At 41.9% G+C, this 24,763-nt stretch overlaps 2 long non-coding RNA genes across 7 annotated transcripts in view; one reads left to right on the forward strand and one right to left on the reverse strand.

Annotated features, from left to right (window-relative positions):
• LOC139359680 (uncharacterized) overlaps positions 1-10,069 on the reverse strand; it is a 92,136-nt gene extending 82,067 nt beyond the window's left edge. The window contains exons 1-3 of one of the 2 annotated variants that reach the window (XR_011615972.1): positions 9,944-10,068; positions 6,535-6,654; positions 3,757-3,856 (exon numbers count right to left, since the gene is read on the reverse strand). This is a non-coding gene — a long non-coding RNA (uncharacterized lncRNA). Of the gene's footprint in view, positions 1-3,756; positions 3,857-6,534; positions 6,655-9,943 lie in introns of both variants that reach the window. The other variant, XR_011615973.1, reaches the window with a different exon arrangement.
• On the forward strand, positions 10,010-23,378 carry LOC105469081 (uncharacterized). 5 transcript variants are annotated; one of them, XR_011615968.1, is made up of 4 exons: positions 10,010-10,102; positions 11,965-12,109; positions 20,445-20,603; positions 22,499-23,288. It is a non-coding gene; the product is annotated as an uncharacterized lncRNA (long non-coding RNA). The 5 variants fall into 5 exon arrangements; XR_011615969.1 differs by having other exon boundaries at positions 10,025-10,102; positions 11,960-12,109; positions 22,499-23,377; XR_011615970.1 differs by lacking the exon at positions 10,010-10,102 and adding an exon at positions 10,115-10,206 and having other exon boundaries at positions 22,499-23,378.
• The last annotated feature ends 1,385 nt before the right edge of the window (positions 23,379-24,763 follow it).

Genomic DNA, 24,763 nt, shown 5'->3' on the forward strand with positions numbered 1-24,763 from the left:
CTTCCTCACGGCTGGCTCTCTCTCATCACAGAGAGCTCATCTTGGAGGCCACCTGCTTAGAAAAGCCTTCCCCGGCCATCACACCTAATGTACTGCCACCTCCTTCACTGTTGTCATCATTTTCCAAAAACATATTATTTTCATACTTGTTCATCTGCTTAATGTTAGTCTCTCCAATTATAAGGTTCACAAAAACTATTGTCCCCCACCGTCTTTGTTCAGCATTGACTCCCAATGCACAGAATAATGCCTGGTGTGCACAGGGGCTAAATAGCAACCAAAGGAGCAATAGGAATAATCCTCTTTGATGGGATGAATAAATTTAAGCACACACAATGCGTAAGTCATGTAACCTCCCTCGACCTCATTCATAAATAAGACTTTGACCCAGGTCTTATCTTTAAGATCCCTTCCAATATTATAATGCCAGTTATATAACAGCCTGATAGAATCTGAGAGACCCACAGGAATGTTGCTGCTCAACATGTACATTCCTATCCCAAGCCAAGAGAAGAAAGGTCCCATGTATTAGACCTTTTAAAAAAGTCTCTATCAGGTCAAGATAACTGATCCAATTTGAGCAAAGAATGGTTTAACTTACACACATTTCCTTAGACTTCACATTAATCCTTTAAGCTGCAGTTAGACCACATGCTTCAGAGGTAAGGCGAGGGAACACGATGATCCCACAGGTGCGGCATTGCTGACCCAGCCACCATTTTGGACCATTGGGTGAGTTCCATTTGGCTTTGACTTTTCTTATGTGTTTAGAGTATACATGGAGCTTCCTAAACTGTAGAAGTCATCTCATTGATCCAAGAATCCCTAAGACCTTTATCAATAATCTTAGTCCAATTTTTTGTTAAGGCATTGAAACTGACTGAGGTCAGCCATTCACTTCTTTTTGCAGCCATGATTAATCTAGTGCCAACTATGGCCCAGGTCCCAGGTCTTGAGCTGAGGAGGTGAGAATTCCATTCTTTTTCTCAAGCTCCAACATGTTTAATACTCCCTCCCTTCTAAACTCTGCTGAGCATAGGATCATCTGGTGTTCCACCCCCCTACTCACTTATGCTTTGGCCAAAAGATTCAAATGCCTGGAGAGGCAGTTTGAAATTTCAAAGGTCACAGTTATTTGGCAAAAGTCTCACTCTGCCTCACCGACTGTGGTCCTGTGTTGTCTCTTTTCCCGTTTCCAACTCTATGCCATTTCACTTTATTACAGAGGTATCTTTCCTTTTCCCCACATAGTTGCAGCGTAAGCTCCTCTCTTCTCTTCCCTTTCCCCTAATTCCAAAGCACAGATCCAGAACCCCCTCCTAGGCAGGTTAATGCCCCATTTGGGGTTGTAGGATCTTTACGAGGCTGAGAGATGGAAGCCAGCAGCCTAGCAGCTCTGCCGGAGAGAGGAAGCCACAATGCAGGGAAAGCAGCAGAAAGAGTCCGGGAGGCAAAGTCTGCCTTTTTTGATGACTGATCTAAGGGCTTCGTACTTGAACTTTTAGTTTTATAGTTCTATAAAAGGCAGCTGACAAAAGAGAACCCGTTTTGGGATGGTCCAGCTGGCCGGACTGAGCTGGGTGGGGCGGTCCCAACATATGAAAGCCAGGGCTGATTTTCATCCATGATGTCAGAGAGGCGATGGGATTCCCACTGAGCCAGAGGATAGGAGCGCAGACAGTCCCAGCCCTGGCCCTGCCAATGCCGGCAACAGTTTCAATCCTGGCTTCCTGGCTCTTCTGCAGGATCCTTTTCCTCCTCGGAGACTCTTTGCAGCGTTTGGAAGGGAAGCTCTCTCGCTCAGCCTGCGGGTGTCTGCTGAGGCAAGAGAGCCGCTGGCCTCCCTCCTGGCTCCCCCACACCTCTGCTTGGCCCAGCTCTGTTTCCTTTCATTTCAGTGGAGGATGCAGGGAGACTCATGGGGCTGGCTGGACAGAGGCCCACAGCATTTTACAGACCTATAGTCCTGAGCTCTTGCACTCCAGCCCCCCACTTCTGGATTTGGTCGGGGGCAATCTCTGCTCCCTTCTCTGACTCAGACGCAGACCCTGGACTCCAGGACTGGAGAAGCTACCCAACATATGAAAAGTACTTGGGGTGGATGGTTGTTTTCAATTAAATCTAACCTGAAGAAACATGGGGGGTTTTTTGGTTGGTGTGTATGTGTGTTGTGGTTTTTTTTTTTTTTTTTCTTTTGGTTGTTTTTCTTTTTGCTTATTCACATCAAACTATTGCGCTGGCCCAAGCCTGCAGTTTCATGCGGACAAAGCAGGTCTCTCTCCAAGCCCTGGGGGCTGGGGGTGAAGCAACTGCTACTCACTCAGCCCTGACTCAGAGGAGGTTCCTTTTTCCTGGCCAGGAGCAGCACTGCCCAGTTCCAGGGAGAGGCTGGGAGGAGCAATGGAAGGGAGCCCAGAAGGGCAGTTGCAGAGGGTGCCGAGCACTGGTTTCCTGATTCACGAAGGTTTCAGAAGCCGAGTGGCTCTGGCCAGCAGGCAGGCCCCACGACGCACCTAATTTGCATGATCAGCTCCTTCCTTTGGAGACTGACCAGATTTACCCCATGAGCCCTGGTAGCAAGGCCAGGAGAACAGGGTTACAGCAAACTCCCAGGGTAACACTGCTGAGTGGCCTAAAGTACTGAGGCCATCTATCATCAAAAAATGATCATGCTATATACTATTTAAATTTGCTTTGGTGTATTCTTGGTGTTTCTTTGAGCTGTCCAGCAACACATCATTCCCGCGCTTATTCCTTCATCAAAATGCCAGATGTTATTTTCTAGACCTACTATGCGCTTGCTAGTTACTACTGAACAACAGAGAGGCATTTGGTAAGTGAGTCTGAAATAACATAGTGCCTTATTGATGAACAAATTCCCAGAAACCAGGGCTTTAAAAAAAAAAAAAGGCTATAGGGGTATGTGTTTTCCTCTGTACCAAGTGGGGCTGGGCACTGGGGGTGGCCCTCTGACCCCCATGACCTATGTTTGGTGGTACACATGGTTCCCTCAAGACTGTCCCCTTCTTTCTAATAGGAAGGGTCCAGATTGGAGATAAAGTTCAAGAAATCTCCCAAGGAGAATGGAAATGGAGCTTCCTCTGCTGGAGCAATGAGGAGTATAGAACTTTCCACAGTCCACTTCCTCCCTTCTCTTCTTTTTGCTTTCCTTTGTTCATTTTGTATTCATTAAATATTCATTGAGTGGCAACTGATAGCCTCCTTATTATGAAGCATTGCTGTAAATTAAATATGTAAATCAAATATGTATAGTAAAAAAAGAAATCTAACAACAGAGCAACCCATAAGCTTGGTAAGAAATAAGGGGGGTGTATTTAGAGTGTTGCATAGTGTGTGGGTGCAGACACAGACCTCTCTTCTGACTATCTTAGTGAGGTCACAGAAAATGCTTGATTCAACAACATGCTTTTTAAGGCACTGTTTCATTATCTCATTTACCGTTCCAGTGGTCCTAGAGAGCAGGACCAGGGGGGTTATCCCCATTATAAAGATGAATAAGCTGTGGTTTGCAGTTAAGTAACTTGCCTTTTTGTAGCCAAATATGTAGTTCCTGGCAGAAAAAGAACTTTAGGACTTAGAGTTACTATCAGAGGACTCCAGCAGCTGCACCAGACTGGGTAAATATTGCCCCATCAAAGGATGTATATTTTTCTTCCTTTTTTCTTAATGAATACTTTGGGTAGAGACAAAACTTAAAAGAGCATGCTAGTTGATCCATGTTCTAATACTGCCCACCTTAAAAGCCAGGGAGATGGTAGCATGAGAAGGACTTGGCCCACCATTGTTGGCTTTGAAGATGCAGAAGGGGCCAGGAGCTGAGGAATGCAGGCAGCCTCTAGAAGTTAAAAAGGCAAGGAAATGAATTCTTCCCAGGGAATCCAGAAAGAAACACAGCCCTGTCAATACCTTGATTTCAGCTCACTGAGACCCATTTCAGTTCTGACTTCCAGAACTGTAAGATAATACATTCAGGTTGTTTTAGGCCGTTAATTTTGTGTTCATGTTACAGCATCTAGTTGAAACTAATACAGAAGGATAAATTTCAGTCTGGATAACCCTGGCTGAATTCCCACTGGTCACCCCACAAGCATATGTATGGATAATTGCCTGTACACGTGAGTTACGAAACAAGATGGCTATGAGGGCTTTGAGAATTTCCCAGTCTAGCTAATTCCCTGAGACCACTTACAGGATATTCCTATGCCAGGGCTAATCAGCATTAGTGAATCTGGCTCCTTGCTGCCTCCCTCCATCGTTTTTAACAGTGGTTTGCCACTGAGGCCAATACCAGGTTAAGGGGCCCAGCTGTAGAGCACATGGACAGGGTAACAACTGTGCCACACAAGAGACCTCATGGCTCCCATTTGTTGGCAAAATGCAGCTTCAACAAGTTACAACCTGTAAAAGAAACCACAAAGCCCAGAGCTCTTTGAGAAAGTCAGAACCATGGACATCAAACAGGCAAGTTTGATTGCACCTCCAGGAACTCCTGATATCAAGACATATTCTCCACCTACCTGTGGACAGAGGGCAGGCAGTCATACCTGGTATGATGCTAATTTTGGCAGTCAATAGAGGCTGAAGGTGATCATGACCCCATCTGTGAAACTCATAGGAAACCCTCAGCAGAGGTGGGCATAAGGATATACAAAACTCCAGGCTCTTTGCCTGGAAGGCCATGCAAGCACCCTGTAAGTCAGAATTATGGAAAGGCACTTGGTGCTTGGCAGATAAACTGTAAGCCAGAAGATGCTTTCTTGCTTACTTTTTCCCCTTAAGAAAACTCAATTTTATAACTTAATCGTACTGATGAGCATATGAGGAAGTGGTCCTTGTTCTCAGAATAAGTTAAGAGTTCAAAGCCCTGTGGTCTATTTCTCTTCTCTACCTCTCCCTGGTTGTGGGACCCCTCAGCCTCCTTGAGCCCCATCTGGCTCCTTTGCAAAGGGGAGATAATAATGGTACATTCATTGTGTGGCTTGGAAGATGTAATGAGAAAATGATTGAAAAATGACTAGCACATTACAGATAATCAATGAATATTAACTTCCTTGTTTCAATCCTACTCGTCTGTATAAGATTAAGGTATATTACCCATATTGGTCCTGATCCTTCACTGGGATGAAGGATCTAGCCGTCTGCCTTTAAAAGTGACCCTAAATAGTTCCCAAAATGGCAGGAACTATTATGTTTTAAAAATAAACAGTGAAGCTGGATGCAGTGGCTCACGCCTGTAATACCAGCACTTTGGGAGGCTGAGGCAGGCAGATCAGCTGATGTCAGGAGTTCGAGACCAGCCTGGCCAGCATGGCAAAACCCTGTCTCTACTAAAAATACAAAAGTTACCTGACATAGAGGTGAGCACCTGTAATCCCAGCTACTTGGGAGGCTGAGGCAGGAGAATTGCTTGAACCCAGGAGGCAGAGGTTTTAGTGAGCCAAGATGGCACCACTGCACTCCAGCCTGGGTGACAAAGCCAGACTCTGTCTCAAAAAAAAAAAAAAAAAATCAACAGTGGATCATACAGGTTCTACAGCTCCTATTGGCCCACCTTGCCTTCTGACCCCTCAAGCCCTCTTGCTTTTTTTTTTTTTTTTTTTTTTTTTTTTGAGACGGAGTTTCACTCTTGTCGCCCAGGCTGGAGTGCAGTGGTGTGATCTCAGCTCACTGCAACCTCTGCCTCCCGGATTCAAGCAATTCTCCTGCCTCAGCCTCCTGAGTAGCTGGGATTATAGGCGTGCGCCACCATGGCCAGCTAATTTTTTGTATTTTTAGCGGAGATGAAGTTGGGTTTCATCATGTTGGCCAGGCTGGTCTTAAACTCCTGACCTCAGGTGATCCACCCACCTTGACCTCCCATAGTGCAGGGCTTACAGGCGTGAGCCACCACGCCCAGCCACCCACTTGCTTTTATTCTGTCCTCAGCAGTGATGCGAACTGTTCCTACCTTCTGCCTACACAGAGTACAGCTCTTTGCAGTTCCTTGAGACTGTTTCCTCCATGTCACATGGGTGGCATTTAGGAGGCTCTTGATTGAAGATATGTGTTTACTGAAGTGTTGTTAGTCTTCAGGAATTCAAATTCTCACATCCAATGTCATGCTATAAAAAGATTCATTCACCGAGTACCCATAACACATTCCTTCTCTCCACACTTACAGGAACAGAAGGATGCCATGATGGTTTAATCAGGGAAGCATGTCCCAAAGATGATTGCCTGTGGGCTCCTGGGTCTCAAATTTGACCCAAGGCTGGGATGATGGAATGTCATTCCCATCTGGTAACTGGTTTCTTGGCTTAGGAGACAGAAACCCAAATCTCTGGGCCAGGCTCTCAACAGGCCTTCCCTTCTATCATTTTTACTTGTCCCCTAAACCTTGTCCCTGGAAGTAGAGATGACTCTTTGGTGCCTGTGTCCCTAGAACAGGAACATAATTCTTTTTAATGATGCATTCTCTGAATTATCCCACAACCATCAGAGGTAGGAGAAAGAGAGGGGAGACAGAACACTTACTGTTGTAAGCTCTTTAGGGTCACTGCCATGAGCTTGGCTCAGGGTCTGGTTCTGCTCAACCATTTGCAGCACTTTCTCTAGGCCTTGGTTTCTCCTCTGTAAAATGGCATGGGCACTAACCTGAAATTAGACGAGAGGATTTCACTATTTCCCTATTATTTCACTTTTGTAAAATAGTGGGTAGTTCTTGATCCCTTACTATTTGCCAAAGATCTTCTTCCTAAAAATTTGTACATGTCAACATGTTGAATCTACATAACACTCCTATGACTGGGTATATTTTTAATTCCTATTTTACAAAATGAGGAAAGTGAGGCTTAGCAAGGTTTGGTAACTTACACAAAGTCATCTCAACTAATAAGAGGTGAACCTAGAGGTATCATTTCAGAGAATATTCTCACCTTTACATATTTTTATCTCTAAATAGTTGTTCAAGATAGCTTCTTAGAAGTGCTATTTCTAGATCAAAAGGTATAACCTTCTGTTCTTTTTAAGGTTCTAATGTGTATTGACAAATTGTTTTACATGAACATTCCCCACCAATAGTACATGACACTGTTCAAATCAAGACACCCTGACTCCAAACACTGTTACATTATTCTAGTTTATTTTGCTGTTCTTTGCTAGCTAGTGAGGCTAAACGTCTATATGTTCGTATGTTGATACCTTTGTGCTTTCTTCAGTGAAATGTCTATTTGTACCCTCTGCCTATTGCCAACTCAGTTTTTTCAATAAGTTTGGAAGGATCTTTTTAATACTTAAGGATATGATTCTTCCCCTTACTATATTTGTGTCAAGTGTTTTGTTTCTGAGTTTGCTGTTTGCCTTTTAATTATTTTGTAATGCTTTTCATGGAAAGATGAATTAGCAGAGTTTCTCCATAAAGGGCCAGATAGTAAATATTTTAGGCTTTGTGGGCCATATGTTCTCTATCACAACTACTCAGTGCTGCCATTGTAACTGGGAAGCAAGGATAGATGATACAAAACCTAATGGGTGTGGCTGGATTTGGGCTGTGGGTCATAGTTTGCAGAGCCTTGATGTAAACAATTTTTAATTCTTACGTTAGAAAACCCACCAATTGCTCCTCTTTCAGATTTTTTCCACTGCTTTTACATGCATGTAACCCAGATACTTGAGAGGCAGCTTCTGCTCTGTGGAGACTGGTGAAATCCAGCCCAAACTCCAATGTGGTACTTGGTGATAGTTCAATATCTTGCCCTTCCCTGTCACTTCTTCCACCTACCCTCCACACACATGTCTTCACACTCCTTTCCTTTCCTTCCTTTTGTTTCTCTTTTGGGCACCTTCCTCCCTTCCTTATTGGAGTATCAAGCAAACTCTTCTCCTTGTCTCCAGCAGGGAGAGTTTATCACACTCAGGCCCCTTAGTTGCCTCCCGTTCTAGTTGCTGGAACATTTTCTAACAAATGAGTTCCATTCATAAGTAGAAGTGGAATTGTGGTGAATACAATTTTCCCCATCTCATCATACACAGGCAAACTAATCCAAACTCAAGATCAGAGATCTACCCATCTATGTTTTATTTTGGGTTCTTTTTGTGCATTCGACTATTTAGCCCTTTTGGTCTTTATATTGTGGTGTATGCTTTGAGAAAAGATGCCAACTTTACTTCAAATACTTAACCACTTATCCCAAAAATAGACTTTAGTATACAAAGAAAAATGAGTTTATGATTACATTTGGCATTCAAAATTAGAGCAGAAAGAATCGTTAAATAATGCAGGGACATCTCTGCACATTTCTCTGCCTATCAGTTTTTCTACCACCACCATGCTGTTTTGATTATAATCTACCATAATAGCTCTAAAAATTTCCCTTGGCTACTTTACCATTTCTCCTTCCAGATAAATGTTAGAATCACCTTGATCCACACTATTAGGATTTTCATTAACATTATTTAAATCATAACATAATGGAAGAATATATATCCTTAATCATTTAATCTTCTGACCAAGGAATACCTATGCAAATCTTTTTGTGTGATTTTTACATCAATCATGGTTAGTGAAAGAACCTTTTATTTCCTTTTGTTTAAAAATGGCCATAGTTCTTTTATTGGGTCTTTGTTTTCTCCCCTCCATGTTGATCATTTTTCTTTTTGTCTTGTCTCACTATTTTTAACCTCTCTCTCTGCAGTCTGGGAGTTTCTTGAATTTGCTTCATATCATTGATTACATTTTTTACAGTATCAGTTCCACTCTTTACCATCTCCAAGACAAACATCATTTCTAATATTACAAATTCTGCTTCTTTGCAGTTATTCTATTTCTCTTCAAACTCCTTTTTATTCTTTACTGACTTTGTTCTACTCAGAGGAATTAAGAATGATTGGACTCTATGAAACCAAAAGTATAATCCAAGAGGAGGAAAGAACACGTTAAAATGAAAAGACTGAGAAACAAAGTGGTTTTTTTATTCTTTTTCTTTTTGAATTATATTGCTTTCTATAGAAAGTAATTTCCAGAAGTATACTTTTTCTTTCATTTTCAGGGTAAAGTAGTTTCTTAGTGTGAGACTTTTTTCTCCCATAAGTATGTTGTCTTTTTTTTCTCTTTCTCTTGGAATGAAGAGACTTATATCTCTCAGGAGTGTTTGCAAGTGGCTTCTGCCTTTGGATTTCCCTCAGTTGCTCTCACCATTCACCTACACACTGATTGAAACTGCATCTTAACTGGAGGGTAAATTGAAAATGTAAATGAACCCATAAATCCACGAATTATAGAGGGACAGGTTAATGAACACATTCCCCAACTCCCTCTCCAAAAACACGATGAAGATTCCTGCCAAGATGTTCATGGACTTCCAGGTCTAAGACTACAGTATGCTGTGATCTACAGATGGTGACATTTGTTAAGTGCTCCTCTGAGATGTCGGAGATATACCCCATATAACTCTGCAGCAGGACTGCAGAGAGCCATGGGAACCGGCCAGGGGTGTAGGAGGCAGAACTACTCTGGCCCAAGATCTCATTTCCAGGCACAGAAGATGCAAGCAGCGACTCAGCCTGTGACTCAGTGATTCCTAGCTGTGTGGGTGCTGATTACATGAATCCCAAAGGTTAAACACGGGCCACAGGGCACTGAGTATTGGTCTTGTGCAACACAAGAGCTAGGTGGGGGCCAGAAGGACCCTTGAAAGGAGGTACTAACTATGCCCCCTTGGGATCCAGTGGCAGGTGTGGTAACATTAAAATGGGATGGGAGAAAGTGAATTATGAAGCCCCACACAGCTACTTTGTATCTCTAGTCAGGCATGAAAGCATTTTTCTGAAGGGCAGTATCACGTAGTGGTTAAAAGCTCAAAGTCTGTCTCAGACGTAGGAATTTCTATGAGTCTGCCATTTTGGTTTGCCTCCTCATGAAGGGGAGGGAGGAGTACCAGCTTACCAGCTTGCCATTGGGCCGTGCGGCTAGTTTCAGCCAATAAGCTGTGAGCGGAAGTGATCTCTGTCTTTCCCGGAATATGACCGCTGGTGAGACTTCCCAGCACTCTTTTCCCTGCTACGGCAGCCATGGCGCTGTGTTCCCCGGTTGTGACGTTTCAAGGTAGTAAAGCCTCCCTTATTCTGGGCCTTTGAGTAATTGTCTAGGTGTGTAACGTAAGTAACAATAAACCTGTTGCATCGTGCCATATAATTGGAGGGTTGTAGGTGAGTTTTGAGTGTTATTGGTGGGTTTTGATTACTGCAGCATAACCTAGTTTATTCTTACAAATACAATCTCTTATTAACTGAGTGATCATGAGCAACTCCGAACTTCTGAGTATCGATTTCCTCATTTGTCAAAGGGAGAAAATTGCAGCACTCGCCTCATAAAATGGATAAAAAACATATTGCTTGTAAAGTGCCTAGGGACATGTCCAGTACATAATAAGTGCCTTACAAATGTTACCTCTTAGCCAAATTTGATTGTCCAGGAGATAGAAAGCAAAAAGAGAACTCATCTGTCAAATTATCTCAACTCATGTCTGAAAAGAGAATCAAAAGTCTGAAAAAAGAATCAAAAGAGTGAGAGAGAGAGGACAAAAAGGAGAGAGAAAGGAGAGAGAGAGAGTAGATGCCCTTTGAAAACATATCTCATTTACAGAGCGGTTAATGGGATCCTCATCAAAACAACCAACACTTTATTGCCCAAATCACATATGCCAATGTGTTCAAAGCCCCATGAAATCTGAACTACTTCAACTATTTTCAGATAAATAGCTGCCGAGAAAAAAAAAAAAGCTTTAACTCCCCAGACCAACATTCTTCTGCGTCATTCCTCTCCCTCCTAAATATATCCCAAGATAGGCAGTGGCAGACCTCTGGGAAAGCAAGAATGATTTCTAGAAGCTTTTCCTTAGGTTCTCACAGCAGGGAGGAAAGCAGGCTCAGGGTGTGGCATCCCTGCCTGCCTTCTCCACACACACATTCTCCTTGGGGTGTCTCAGCATACCAGAGGTGTGGTTAAGGTGAGTATCACTCCACCCATCAGATGTCTTCTTGGCCAAGCCTCATATGACCCAAACTCTCATAAATAAAACTGTGCAGTAGCAGGAATGATGGGGAAGTATTGACTGTCCTCTGTTGCCTTCCCCAATAGACTGCTGCATGTGTCAATAACAATCTGCCCTCAACAAAATCATCTTTTTCTAAACAATTCCTTGAAAGTCTCCTATTCAAGTATCCCCTGGCCCAGGCAAGCTTGTTGAGTGAGGCCTGCCACCATCACAACCCAGATGTGGTGACAAAGGGCCACAAAGCTCGGGAAGGCCTCACTCCGGGGCTGCAGGGTGCTTCCCAAGCATCACACTTGGGAGAGCCAGCTTCTCAGTGGGTGCTGTTCTGGTTTGTCCTGACTGTAACCACATAGTGGGGTCACCAATGTCCTGGGACATTTTTGCAGTTCTTTGGAGCTAACGTGGCATAGTTTAGCTCAGAATCTGAGCCCCTTTCTCTGGTGAGGATAATATCACAGAGATCAAGTTTTCCCAAACACCCAGCCAGCTCCCTACTAAAAAAACACATGAACCTTCCATTTACATCCGTGTTGGGTTACCAACATCCTCCTCTGAACCAACATCCAAGAAAGACTCCCCTTAAGAATTAAAGACACAGCCTGCCTGGGAACCTGGACACAAAAATTATTTGCATCCATAGAGACAGTGTCCAAAGCCCATGCTTAGGTCTTTCAAAGTGGCAGAGTCAAAGATGAAATCATTGGACCCCAGGCAGAATTTTTTTCAACCTCACTTCAAAAGGAGCAACATTTCTGTAGGCCCTCCACAAAAATGGGATAAATGGTCCTATTATCTTGACTTGATTGGTGGTGGAGGATAAAATGAAGACCCTATTTCCTCCACTCCCCATCTATACTTTGATTCTTGTAGATATGCATCCGTCTACCTCTATCTGTTCTGTCAAGTGCAGAGAGAAGATGGGAACTTTTCCAAGAAGTCTAAACCAAGTTAGAAAAAATCTCATCACACAAGACCTAGAAGCCTCCAGTTGTGGAACTCTCCAGTCCACAAGCCCAATTCCAATAGCAGATTGAAGGGTCTGGAAAGAAAAAGAGGTGGGAAACTCATTCATTCTTCTGTATTTTTATGCTCTCTCTGCCTCTTAGATGTTTTTCATACTACATTCATGATTCATAGAATTCTAGGATTCATGAATTCATACTAGATTCATACTACGTTCATGTTGAGACCTCTAAAAGGGCATCACTAAGCCTGGTTTCTGTTTTATGCACTCAGTGCTTCATCAGACTCACAAGAAAGTCCAGAAACATCCTGGGAAAGTGGAAAGTAGAATGCGGAGTATCCCCTTTTGTTTCTCCTCACAGTCCTAAATTTCTTCTCTTACCCATAATGACTCCAAGAAACTATAAGATATAAAATAATAATTGATGGACTATAATTTCTTTTATCATTCTAAAGTTCTATAGTTCTAGATTTTAATGATATTAAGATCATCTGAATCTAGTCCACAACATAGCAATCAGTCATTTGACATTTCTCACTGACCCTCCCCACAACCTCCGGCCTAGTAGTGTAGCTCAAAGATAAAAAGAACTGGTTCTTCCTTGCTAAGACTGTTTATCTAGGGTTAAATTTCTGAAATGGATTTCTATAATTCATGGAACTCATTAACAAACCCCAAGTAACTAACATCCGCTGATCCAATGTTTTCTTTCCACAGGCTGCTTCTATCATTCAAGACAGTAAAAAAAAAAAAAAAAAAAAAAAAATCAATGACATTTCTTTCCTGAACTTTTTTCCAGTTGATTTTACAGATGGGGCCCTCACTATGTACAATGCCATGTAGTTCACAACTAAAAGAATGCATTTCTTTTTTTTTTTTTTTTTTTTGGACGGAGTCTGGCTCTGTCGCCCAGGCTGGAGTGCAGTGGCGCAATCTCGGCTCACTGCAAGTTCCGCCTCCTGGATTCACGCCATTCTCCTACTTCAGCCTCCCAAGTAGCTGGGACTACAGGCACCCACCACCTCTCCCAGCTAATTTTTTGTATGTTTCGTAGAGACGGGTTTTCACCGTGTTAGACAGGATGGTCTCGATCTCCTGACCTCATGATCCACCCACCTCGGCCTCCCAAAGTGCTGGGATTACAGGCGTGAGCCACCGCTCCCAGCCAAAAGAATGCATTTCTATGTGGACAAACTTGTAGCTACATTGAACTCTATCAGATAATGTATAAATTTCAGAGGGGAAAAAAAGGTCCTTTGCTTGTAAAGGCTATTCCGACCCTTTTGGAAGTCCTCATATTACAAATAACAAACATTGAGCACATACTGTGCACAAAACAATTTTGGTCTGTATATTTTTCCCATAATATTTTCATATTTTGTTTATTTCTCTATGTCTTCTATTCCCCTAAAAAGCTCTTATTCTGAAATGAAACTTTTTTTTTTTTAAAGAAGCAATGCTTTCTCACCTTTCAAGCCTAGTCCATGTTCTTAAAGTCGCAGAGAGTTGTCTTTCAGAGTCCTCTTCAATGCCACCCCCTGTCCCAAACAACCACCAATTTTCAAGGGACAGTAAATCATCTATTTCCACACTGAAACTGAAACTGACAACTGCTGAGAGCATCTGCCAAAGGGTGTGTCATAGCCAAAGGCAGTTAGAGTCCCGACCAGCATCCTGTTCTCAGACTTGGGGACCTGAGATGCCACTGGAATTTGCCTAAATGCCAGAATCAATAGCAGAGCTCCCAGTGGAAAGTTCAGGACATCCCCCTTACCACTCCCTCAACCTGCTGAATACAACACGCTTCTTGCAGGAAGATGCCGTGGTAATCAACCAGGGGACCCCTAGAGATGCTGTACTTGTAACCAGTCAGAATCCACCATCCCCCATGGCAGTGTGCTTATGTATTATTTATCTCACTTTTTAAGGTGGGAGAACCTGTCTAGTCTGTAATACTATTTGAAATAATCACCTTTGGTATGCATCCTCCTTTATTAAAGGTGCTTATATGTTGACATCCTGCTTTCTCTGTTTACATTTCCTTGACTTTCAGTCTTCAAGAGAATACATGAAAACCTAAAATATCACCATCACAGACTTCAAGGCAAGTTTTAAGACAGAAATGCTTGATTTAATTTGGTGTATTACATCTATTTAATGGATGAGAAACATGTTCCTTAGATGGAATGAGTTGAAGAAAGAAATCAATCAGGATTGATGAATAAACCAGATTGCCTTCCAGGTCTTTCCAAGTTACTGGAGCCACACTGTGGCTTTGTTTGGCTTAGAGGAAATTCCCACTACGTCAGCAGAAACACATAGAATGATGACACTAAACAGAACTTAAAAAAAAAAATCTGCAATTGTGTTTATTATCTCAAAATTCAAAGTATCTAATTTGGAAATTTTTTTATAATTGTGTATACATGTACACACAAGAGAGGAAAGTGATATAGTGATACAAACAGATCATTAGTACTCCAGAGAGGTGGGACATTGAAGATAAATTAAAGAAGCCTTTACTAAAGTAAAACAACTTGGCTGAAGTCTCACCATAAGAGAGATCCATGGAATCAATGCTAAAGTCTCAGCAACAGCCTGCAAGAATTAAGGAAAATACTCTGCTGAGATATACACCATGTGCTAAGACTACTGTCTGAAGCTATACGGTACACACAAGCTAGCTTCTTTTTTTACCCATGTGATGCTACATTTGACAAGGGAAGATAGTAGTTTGAGTAAGGCATTAATTGCTTTAGTAAAGCGGTAAAATAGAATTTCGAATATATGAGCTACTTAACTTTTACACCAGATTATCATGTACAGTCTGGCCAGTCTGCAGTGTGTTCTGTAACACTCCATTTTTAACCTGCTTCTCTTCCTTACGCTTCATTAAACACAAATGCCTGCAGAGGATGTGTACTTCTTTTAAATGCATGGAACAAACCAGGTATAAAAGAGAGATGACCAGCTACTTATGTTGCAACTAAAGATGATAGGCCATCTTGCATTGTCTTTTAACACTAAACAATGCCTGCCTGTCTTCACACTGTACATATGAGGCAGCTAATTTTAGATTCTCTGCTTCTACACACTCATGCTGTGAAAATGTAAGCACACCCTCAGCTTTAACTGTCACTTGTATGCTGTTGGTTGACAACTCTCCAATCTATTTTTTCCAGTTCTTATATTTCTGCAAAATTCTACAAGTTCATCTGACTGTCTGGTAAACATCTCCACTTAGGTGTCTGACAAGCATCTCAAATGTAATATCTATCATGCCAAACCAAAGTCTGCTTCACAAGGAGAATTAGAGCCTCATGGCATATATATTAAGGGAGAGTCTGCAGTTCAATTAACATCCAACCCCTAACCCTTTCCTATCATATCCTACAAGATCCCTCCTTATCTTCTCTCGCCCTCCCTGACACTCGCTCTGCCCCAAGCACATGGGACCTTCATTACATTCACAAGTCTGGATCACTCCAACCAGGAAGACTTTGCATTTGCAGTTCACTTTCTAGATGCTTCTCTAATATTTACATGTCTGTGCTCTGATAACCACACAAGTCTCAGCTCAAAGGAAGCTCTTCCAAGAGGATTTTCTTGTTCCAGAGGCTCCTCTTTCCCTCTCTATTGCTGTACCCTGATTTATCTTATTTATGTTATCTTCAATATCAAAAGCTCTTGTTCCTTTTAAAAATGCTTTATTCCCCCCAACGACAGCAGCAACTTTGCCCACCTTAGTTAATATTACGTTGGAGCAGTGCTGACATGTAGTGGGCCTTCACTAAATGTGTTGAACAGATGAATGAGTGAATGAATCCATGAATCATCATTCCCCTCTAGACTTCCCCCTTCTTCCTCCACCTTGGCAAATGTTGCTGCCATTCACCCAATTACTCCAGCCAAAAAGCTGGGTTTCATCCTAGGTACTTCTCTTACTTAAACCCATTATAAAATTATCCCCCAAAATTTTCTTCTGAAGTATTTCTGAAATCTAACCCCTCCCCACTGTCTCTGGGTCACTGACTTAGTTGAAAGAACCCTCTTTGTGCACCACAAAGATCATCCCTCTTGATTTCAATCCCTTCCACTCAATTGAACCTTGCTAATTTACCGTGTTGATCTAAATTTGATCATATCACTTCCCTTCTCAACAGTCCTTCAATGGCTTCTCATTGTTTAAGGGTAAAATATGAATTCCCTATTATGTTCTGTTAGGTTTTTCATGAGCTGTACCCTGTATGCCAATCTAGTCTCTTCCCCCACTACCTCTTGCCTATCGACTTCAAGCATATGGCATGTGCTCTCCTTCCACTCCTTGGTTGGCTCTGCTCAGGAGCTCTATTCTACCTGAAAAGCCCATCACACATACATGGACCTACTGTGTGATAAATTGCTACTAACTAGTAAAGGCTTAGCTCAGGCATTTTCCAACTTGTCCAATCTCACATATCAGATTTTTCACATCGTAATACTCTTTTTACATGTCTGTTTTCTCTTCTTAGACTATGAAGTCTTTGAGGGGCTGTGGCTTCTTCTGCCTTTTTTTTAGAATCTAGTATATGACCTAGCCCTTAGAAGGTACTTTAAAATGTTTGTTCTCATGGAATTAGTAGGTAGAGATATGTCATCAAATATCCAACAGATGGCCAGAGAAGGTGGCTCACACTTTAATCCCAGCACTTTGGGAGGCTGAGGCAGGCGGATCATCTGAGGTCAGGAGTTCAAGACCAGCCTGGCCAACATGGTGAAACCCCATCTCTACTAAAACTACAAAACTTAGCCAAGCATGGTGGTGCATGCCTGTAGCTCCAGCTACTTGTGAGGCTGAAGTAGGAGAATCACTTGAACCTGGGATGCAGATGTTGCAGTGAGCCAAGACTATACCAGTGCACTCCACTCTGGGCAACAGAGCAAGACTCTGTCCCAAAAAAATAAATATCCAACAGATACATGTTATGGTGAGTTTTAATCAATTATAATCCTCTGGAATTTCTTGATGATATATTGACTTCTAACTAGGAGCCATCATTCAAATCCTGAAAAGATCACAACTCCCATAAAAGCATCTATTTTAGGCTGGGGAAGTGTGGAGGACATCAGTAATCACTACAGAATGTGATAAAGAGAACCAAACCCAGGCTCTGCTGGCTCTGAGCTCTCCTCACTTTAATTATTCAGAATTTGTACGTGCTTAGTCTTATTACAGCATAGCCATCTGCTTTTAACTTTTAAATAATGAGAGAAGGCTTCTGCTTCAAGCTCTGATAGATAACTCATATTGGAATTGCTCTCCTCTGTAAACGATGATAAAATTGAATAACACATATAAGGCACCTGTTTCTAGGCACAGCAAACTAGACAGCCCTCTACTGAGACTTTTTTTTTTACTTTTTGACAGAGTCTCACTCTGTCACCCAGGCTGGAGTGCAGTGGTGTGATCTTGGCTCACTGCAAGCTCCACCCCCCGGGTTCACGCCATTTTCCTGCCTCAGCCTCCCGAATAGCTGGGACTACAGGTGTCCGCCACCATGTCTGGCTAATTTTTTGTATTTTTAGTAGAGATGGGGTTTCACCATGTTAGCTAAGATGGTCTCGATCTCCTGACCTCGTGATCTGCCCACCTTGGCTTCCCAAAGTGCTGGGATTACAGGTGAGATTCTTGAAATAAGGGAAATGGATAAAGTAAGCCCCATGTTTACCTGGGCTCCCTGCCAGGGACAATTTCCCAACTGTGGCACATGGAAGTAGAACCCAAAGAGCATAGCATTCCTGCTGAGCTGAGGAGGCAATGATCTGAGTTTGGGAATACTAATGAAAATGGAAATTTCAGGGCAATATCCTAGAAAAAGTGGAAGTGCATGTGTTGGGGAAAGTAAGGAGTAGTATGAGACGTCTGTGTAGGGTTCTCTACAAGACCTCAGTTAAGGGCTGTGCTGTAAATGTGCATGGTGAGACTCCATGAGGCTTTGGACACAGACTATTTTGAGGTTCTCAATAAAAATCAAGACTTTAGAGATCACTGCTATGGGTTTGAATATTTGATTCTCCAAATCTCATGTTGAAATTTGATCCCCAGTGTTGTACGTGGGGCCTAATGGGAGGTCATGGGGCAGATTCCTCATGAATTTCTTGGTGCTGGCCTTTGGGTAATGAGTGGGTTCTCATTCAGTTAGTTCCCATGAAAGCTGGGTGTTAAAGAGAATCAAGCACCTCCCCTCTCTCTTGCTTCCTCTCTCTCCATATTATCTCTGCACCCTGGCTCCCCTTTGCCTTCCACCATGAATGGAAGCAGCTTCAAGTCCTCCAGATGCAGATGCTGGCAGCATGCTTCTTGTACAGCCTGCAGAACTATGAGGCAAAATAAACCTTTTACTTATGAATTAACAAGTTTCGTGTATTCTTTTATAGTGATATAAAAATGGAGGGAAGGAACCCAAGATGATATAAAAATGGAGGGAAGGAACCCAAGTGATATAAAAATGGAGGGAAGGAATAGATGCAGCCAGGAAGAGCATCTTTCACCAGGATACCAAACCATCAAGAAGACGGGCACTCTCTGAGCAGATCTTCAAGGAGGAAGGCATTGAGAGTGAACAGAAGGAGGATGTAGACTGAGGGCTGAAGTGGGAGGAAGCTGGGAACCCTGCACAGGGCTGCTGAACATAAAGACTCATTCCTGGCCCCCAGTGACTCCTGGGGAAGGGGTGAGTTCAGTAGGTGAGGAGTGGCCCATTCTCACCACAGACCTCCAGAATCCTAGCTACAGGAGACCCCAGGACCCCCATGGATATTTGATCTGACAGAGAGGGCTGCTTGGAGAAGTGGCAGGGACAGGACTCCAGCCTGTGCAGAGCCCAGAGGGTTTGGCATAGGAAAGGCTGCAGTGGAGCATGGTCAGGGATGCCCATCCTCCAAAGCTTGCAACGTACCTCTAGGTGGTTTTGACCCTTGTTGACTGTCACACCTGGATAGAGCAGGGTTATTTTGCCCACTGGATGGAACCTGTGTGATCTGAGTGTCCCCATCTGCCAGCCTTTCCCGGAGTTCCTGCTTGGCCACGCCTATTTGCAGCACAGCCTCAGATGCCTAACTGAGGTTGTTCCCAGTGGCCACCACCACAGCTCCTGTCCCAGAACACTCCACCTAACAATCATAGCTTCAGCAGGGCAGTCTTCACTGAGAAGCACCCCCCTGCAGCCTCTTCCCACTGCTTGGCAGGTGCACAATCACCAGCAGTCTCCCCCAACTGCTTGGCTGGCATGCATTCACGTGCAGCCTCCCCACACTGCTTTGCCAGCACATACGTAGACATCACAGCTCTCCCACCACTGGCATGAATGCACTTGTGTGGGCCCCAGTGCCCCACTGACACTGGTGGGAATGTGCATGTGCAGACCCCGCCACCCCACCACCACTGGCGCGAGTGTGTATAGCCCGCTGCCCCACCCCCATCTGCACATGCACAGTCCTGGCTGCACTCCCTCCACCATGCACATGCATGGGCACCACCACATAGCTGCCAGCGGCATGACCGCAGGCATGCTGACACTGCTGCCAGCAGACCGGGAACACCTTGGCCCCTTCAGCACAGCGGGTGCTTTACCTCAGGAGGAACAGAGAACAAAGCTGTGGGTCTGGTACTACTGTCAGAGCACACAGCCTGGAAGGCAGAGTTGAGCACTGGACCCCAATATCATCCAGAAATGAAGCCAGTCAACTGAACTCAACTTTTACCACAGTCAAACCCTCAAAACCATTAAAGAATAGAAAAGCAAAATATCCTATCCAGAGGACAGCAACTTCAAAGATTAAAAGAATATCACCCCACAGAAATGAGAATGAACCAATGTAAAACCTCTGGCAACTCAAAAAGCCAGAGCGTCCTACCTCCAGATGACTGTACTAGCACCCTAGCAATGGTTCTTAACCAGGATGGAATGGCTGAAATGACAGACACAGAATTCAGAATCTGAATAGCAACAAAAATGATTGAGAGTCAGAAGAAAGTGGAAACCAATCCAAGAAATCTAAGGAATCAAATAAAATGATGCAAGAGCTGAAAGACAGTCTTTTTAAGGAAGAAATAAAGTAATCTGATACAGCTGAAAAACTCACTACACAATTTTCATAATAAAATCAGAAGTGTTAACAGCAAAGACCAAGCCGAAGAAAAAACACTAACAATAAATACCAATATTTAGATTCTGTGAACTTTTTTTTAACAATTGGTTTGGTTTGTTTATGGATAGAGGACTATAGTGTGCTATCTAAGCAACTAGATGGAATTGTTTCAAAATATGAATGAGTATATTACATGTGATTTCTAGCTTTGAAATTTCAATAAATCTCTGTCCATCTCTTATGACAGCGTATTACCCAGCATATTATTTTGCTTACATGTCTTATCTTCTTCCTAGATTAAAAGCTCACTGAGAGTTCAAATGCTGAATAAATATTTACCAAGCACCTATCACTCAGTAAATATGTCAGACATTGAAGACACACTAGAAACAAGTTTCACCAGAAGCTTACAGACTAGTGGAGGAAAATTGCAAGTGAGCAGACAATTGTAAGAAGTAAGTCAATGATTATAGATATGATAGATATTTGACAGATAGAATTAATAAATGGGCAAATAATCTCAATTTAGTAGTTTACATTTCTAAACTAAGTCCAACCGCAGCCTAAAGAATCCTGAGGCATCTCTATGCACTGGCAGTTAGCAGAGAAGAAAGCAAAATATCAAATGGGAACTAAAACCCCTTAATAGGATTTGCCCTGAAAACTTGGCATTGCATAAAGCAACAAAGTAAAGGCATTCTGCACTCTATTCCGGTAAAACACAAATAATATCTTTTAAATACATCATATGAACGATAATGTCTTTGTCATTCCTTAGCCTTAATTTAATTGTAAAGAAATGTAGTATGTTTTGTTCCATAAAGAGGAAAATAATCCATGCATAATTCCATCCAATGAAAACAACTCAATATGAGGTCTATACTCCTAAATATCTATTTCCCAATTATATTTTCCTCTTTTCTTTTTGTGGATTTGGCATTAAACCCAACTTGAGTCCTGATGCAGGTCTTACACAGTATTGCTACTGTTGCTCCTGTTAGAAACAGGTCTCCACCAAAACATTGAAAGGACACTGATTCATCATGTTATGGCTTTGTCAAAGACAAAATTGCAAGAATTCAATGACACTTCCAGTAACATTACCCAGAAAACCAATGTCATAGTCTAATAAGGACAGACAAGGGCAATCAAATAATATGGAATTCAGAATCCACTTATCTAAGCACACAATCCTGAGTATTTCAGAAAGGATACTTGGCTAAGTTAAATAACCTTTGTCATCTTTCAGAAGAACTGTTTTTACCCATATCAGTGAAAACATCCCATAAGCACCCTTTATTGTATATTGTGCTGTAGAGCAGCCAACTCTCCTTTATTGACCACATGACTGACCCTTTCCTACCCTTCCATGCTGGTCTGCCCCTATTTTGTTCAGCTCTTCATTCCTCCTACATGTGACTCAAAAGTGATGAATATTGACTAATCCAACTCTATTATGGTATTTCTTTTCTCCTTGAGAGGGATTGATTTGAAAAAGGATGCATGACTCAATTCTTACTAATGAGACATAAGGAAAGTCTGAGGGGAAATGTTTCAGGGAAAGTTTTTGTTACTATAAAGAACTAGAAAGCAAAGGCTCCTTTTTGTATAGGTTAATGTCTATGACCCTTGAAACTGCAGGACCCATCTTGTACATGCCAGGAAAGCTGAGAGACAAAGATAATATGCTAAGAATGGGCTGGGCGGGATGGCTCATGCCTGTAATCCCACCACTTTGGGAGGCTGAGGCAGGCAGATCACGAGGCCAAGAGTTCAAGACCAGCCAGTTAGAGACCAGCCTGGCCAACGTGGTAAAACCCCATTTCCACTAAAAATACAAAAATTAGCCAGTTGTGGTGGTGCATACCTGTAATCCCAGCTACTCGGGAGGCTGAGGTAGGAGAATTGCTTGAACTCAGAAGGTGGAGGTTGCAGTGAGCCAAGATTGTGCCACTGCACTCCAGCCTGTGTGACAGAGAAAGACTTTGTCCTGGAAAAAAATATTATATATAAATAAATTTTTATACATATTTATATATTTTTTAAAATATATTTTATATATAAATTTTTTCTCTATATAAAATCTCTATGTGTATATGTATATATGTGTGTGTGTGTGTGTGTGTGTGTGTGTGTGTAGAGAGAGAGAGAGAATGACAAAGCAGTTGCAAAGAACCCAAGTCCCTGAAGAATGTCTTTCAACTGAAGAATTAATCAAACCTACATTTCCCTATCAATAGGATATTTTATTGTGTGACTTAATCTTTCTTATTGAGACAGTCTTGTCACATATTTTTTCCCTGAGCCTAAGGGGATCCTAATACAAGTCTCTCTTTTTGTCCACTTCTAGGATGATCACTCTGATTCAAGACTGCAGAAGATCAAAGATGAAGACCTGCAGTGGGGAATATGTGGGAGGAAAGGGGACTTGAGTTACCATGGCAACTGAAATTCAATGTAACATCACTCCAAAAATATTCTATTAGTTTGGGGAGAATTTACCAAGTTAGTATCTCACAATTTGTATCACAACCCACAAGCTACCAGGAAGGAATGGGGCATAGGAGTGTCATCCTGAGGCCAGTAATTTCATTCTGGTGGAAATCAGCAGGCCAGGAGCTGGAATGAACCTCTGAGAAAGTAACCAGATTCCACTTTCATCTTTTTTCAACTTCAAGAAGCCAAACTCTGCTTCCAGAATAAATCTGACATCACAGAAAGACAAGCTTTGCATGTTCTCACTCATTTGTGGGTGCTAAAACTTAAAACAATTGAACTCAGTAAGACAGAATGATGGTTACCAGAGGCTACAGTCATAATTATGTACACTTTAAAATAATGAAAAGAGCATCAAAGGATTGTTTGTAACACAAAGAAATGACAAACAAAGTGATGGATACCCCCATTTACCCTGATGTGATTATTATGCATTGTATGCCTGTATCAAAATATCTCATATACTCATAAATGTACACACCTACTGCAAACCCACGAAAATTTACAAAAAAAGAATAAGCTGGATATTTGAGAACTAACTGCTTTGCTGGTCTTGATACATAATAAATGGCAACTTTTAATCAATACCTTCCATTCTCAGCCAGTACCAAGTAAGCAACAAAGTTATAAACCAAGCAATAGAAGCACAAGACCAATAAGTAATTTTGTAGTCATTTTTAATATGAAATCAGGTAAATTCACACTAACAAGCATTAGGTAGTTGCCTATTGTATGATTGGCATGGTCTTAGATACTATCATTCCTTTGATTGACATAGCATTAGGCCATAATCCTTGCCTTTTGAATGATTGTCTGAAAGAGAAGAGAAAATAGGTATGTGTCAAATAATTATAGCCGGAAAGAAAGCAGGAGTATTATAGTCCAAAATACGCACAGAAGTATGAATGCAACAATGAATAAATGGGTCATAAAATGCAGTTGGTCAAGCAAAGTGTTTTGGAGGATTTAGGCATTGAACTAGGTTGTGAATGAATTGATGACTACGAATCTAAAGACTGAAGTTACTGACTTCGGTAAGAAGATCATTTTGAGTAGGTGATTCAACAGGAGGAAAACCATCCAGCAGAAGCAAAAGACAAACAAGCAAACAAATACAAGCCCACAATACATCCAGGAAAGCATAAGGAAGACTTAAGTGCCTAAAACAAAACTGGCCACATTTTGAACACTGAAATACGAACCCTGACATGGAACTAAGCAGCTAGTATATGCCGAGTGTACACATACATTAACCCATTAATTCTCAATACAAACATAAGAAAAAATACAGCTATGAGGGAATTAAGGGTCAACAAGTTTGAGACCCTCGCCTAATTGGGCACAGCTGATAAATAGAATTCAAAATCCAATTTATTTCTCCTTGATACTAAAATTCACATTTTCCAGAGTATCTCTACTTGTCAAAAAATATAATTATCAGAGGTCTCAAATGCCAGGAGGAAAAAATAATCTATATCAAAGATGCAAAAGACATGTCCAGAAGTAGTACTCACTGGAGTGTGTTCACCCAGTTCACCTCCCCACTTCTTATGTAAATTATACGCAAAGCACTTCACTTTAGATGTGTTTTTATTTTCCTAGACATGAAAAATGGCCAGTGTAATGTCATTTTGCAAAACAGCACAAGACCATTTCTTATATCTCTTCCTTATATATTATCTCTCATGGCTTCCTAACATCTCAAAATTTCCACATTATTTGCTTATTTTTATAAATCCGGAGGAAAAGTAGGCTCTCTAAACACCATCCTGGATTAGCCATCTTATTATTATTATTATTATTAACAATTTAAGAGAAAGATTTGGTAAGACATGTGACTGATGAAAATAGGTATATGGGAGAACTCAGCCAGTTTATCTGCAGTCTGCCTTCAGCCCATCTAACAAGGGTTTACCTGCCCAGACACAGTTGTGATAACCCAACTCTTGAAGCCATCATACAAAAGTAAATTGGGGCAGAGCTGATTCCAAGGAATTGAATGCATAACTTATGATAAAGTCACCTAGAAGTCTCCCATTAAAACTTTGTTTTCCTGGAATGAAGACATGGGATGGAGGGAGTTGGGGTACGGAAGAATGGAAATGTATTTGTATGCCAA

Source organism: Macaca nemestrina, chromosome 17 (assembly GCF_043159975.1).
Source record: "Macaca nemestrina isolate mMacNem1 chromosome 17, mMacNem.hap1, whole genome shotgun sequence".
Taxonomy (NCBI): domain Eukaryota; kingdom Metazoa; phylum Chordata; class Mammalia; order Primates; family Cercopithecidae; genus Macaca; species Macaca nemestrina.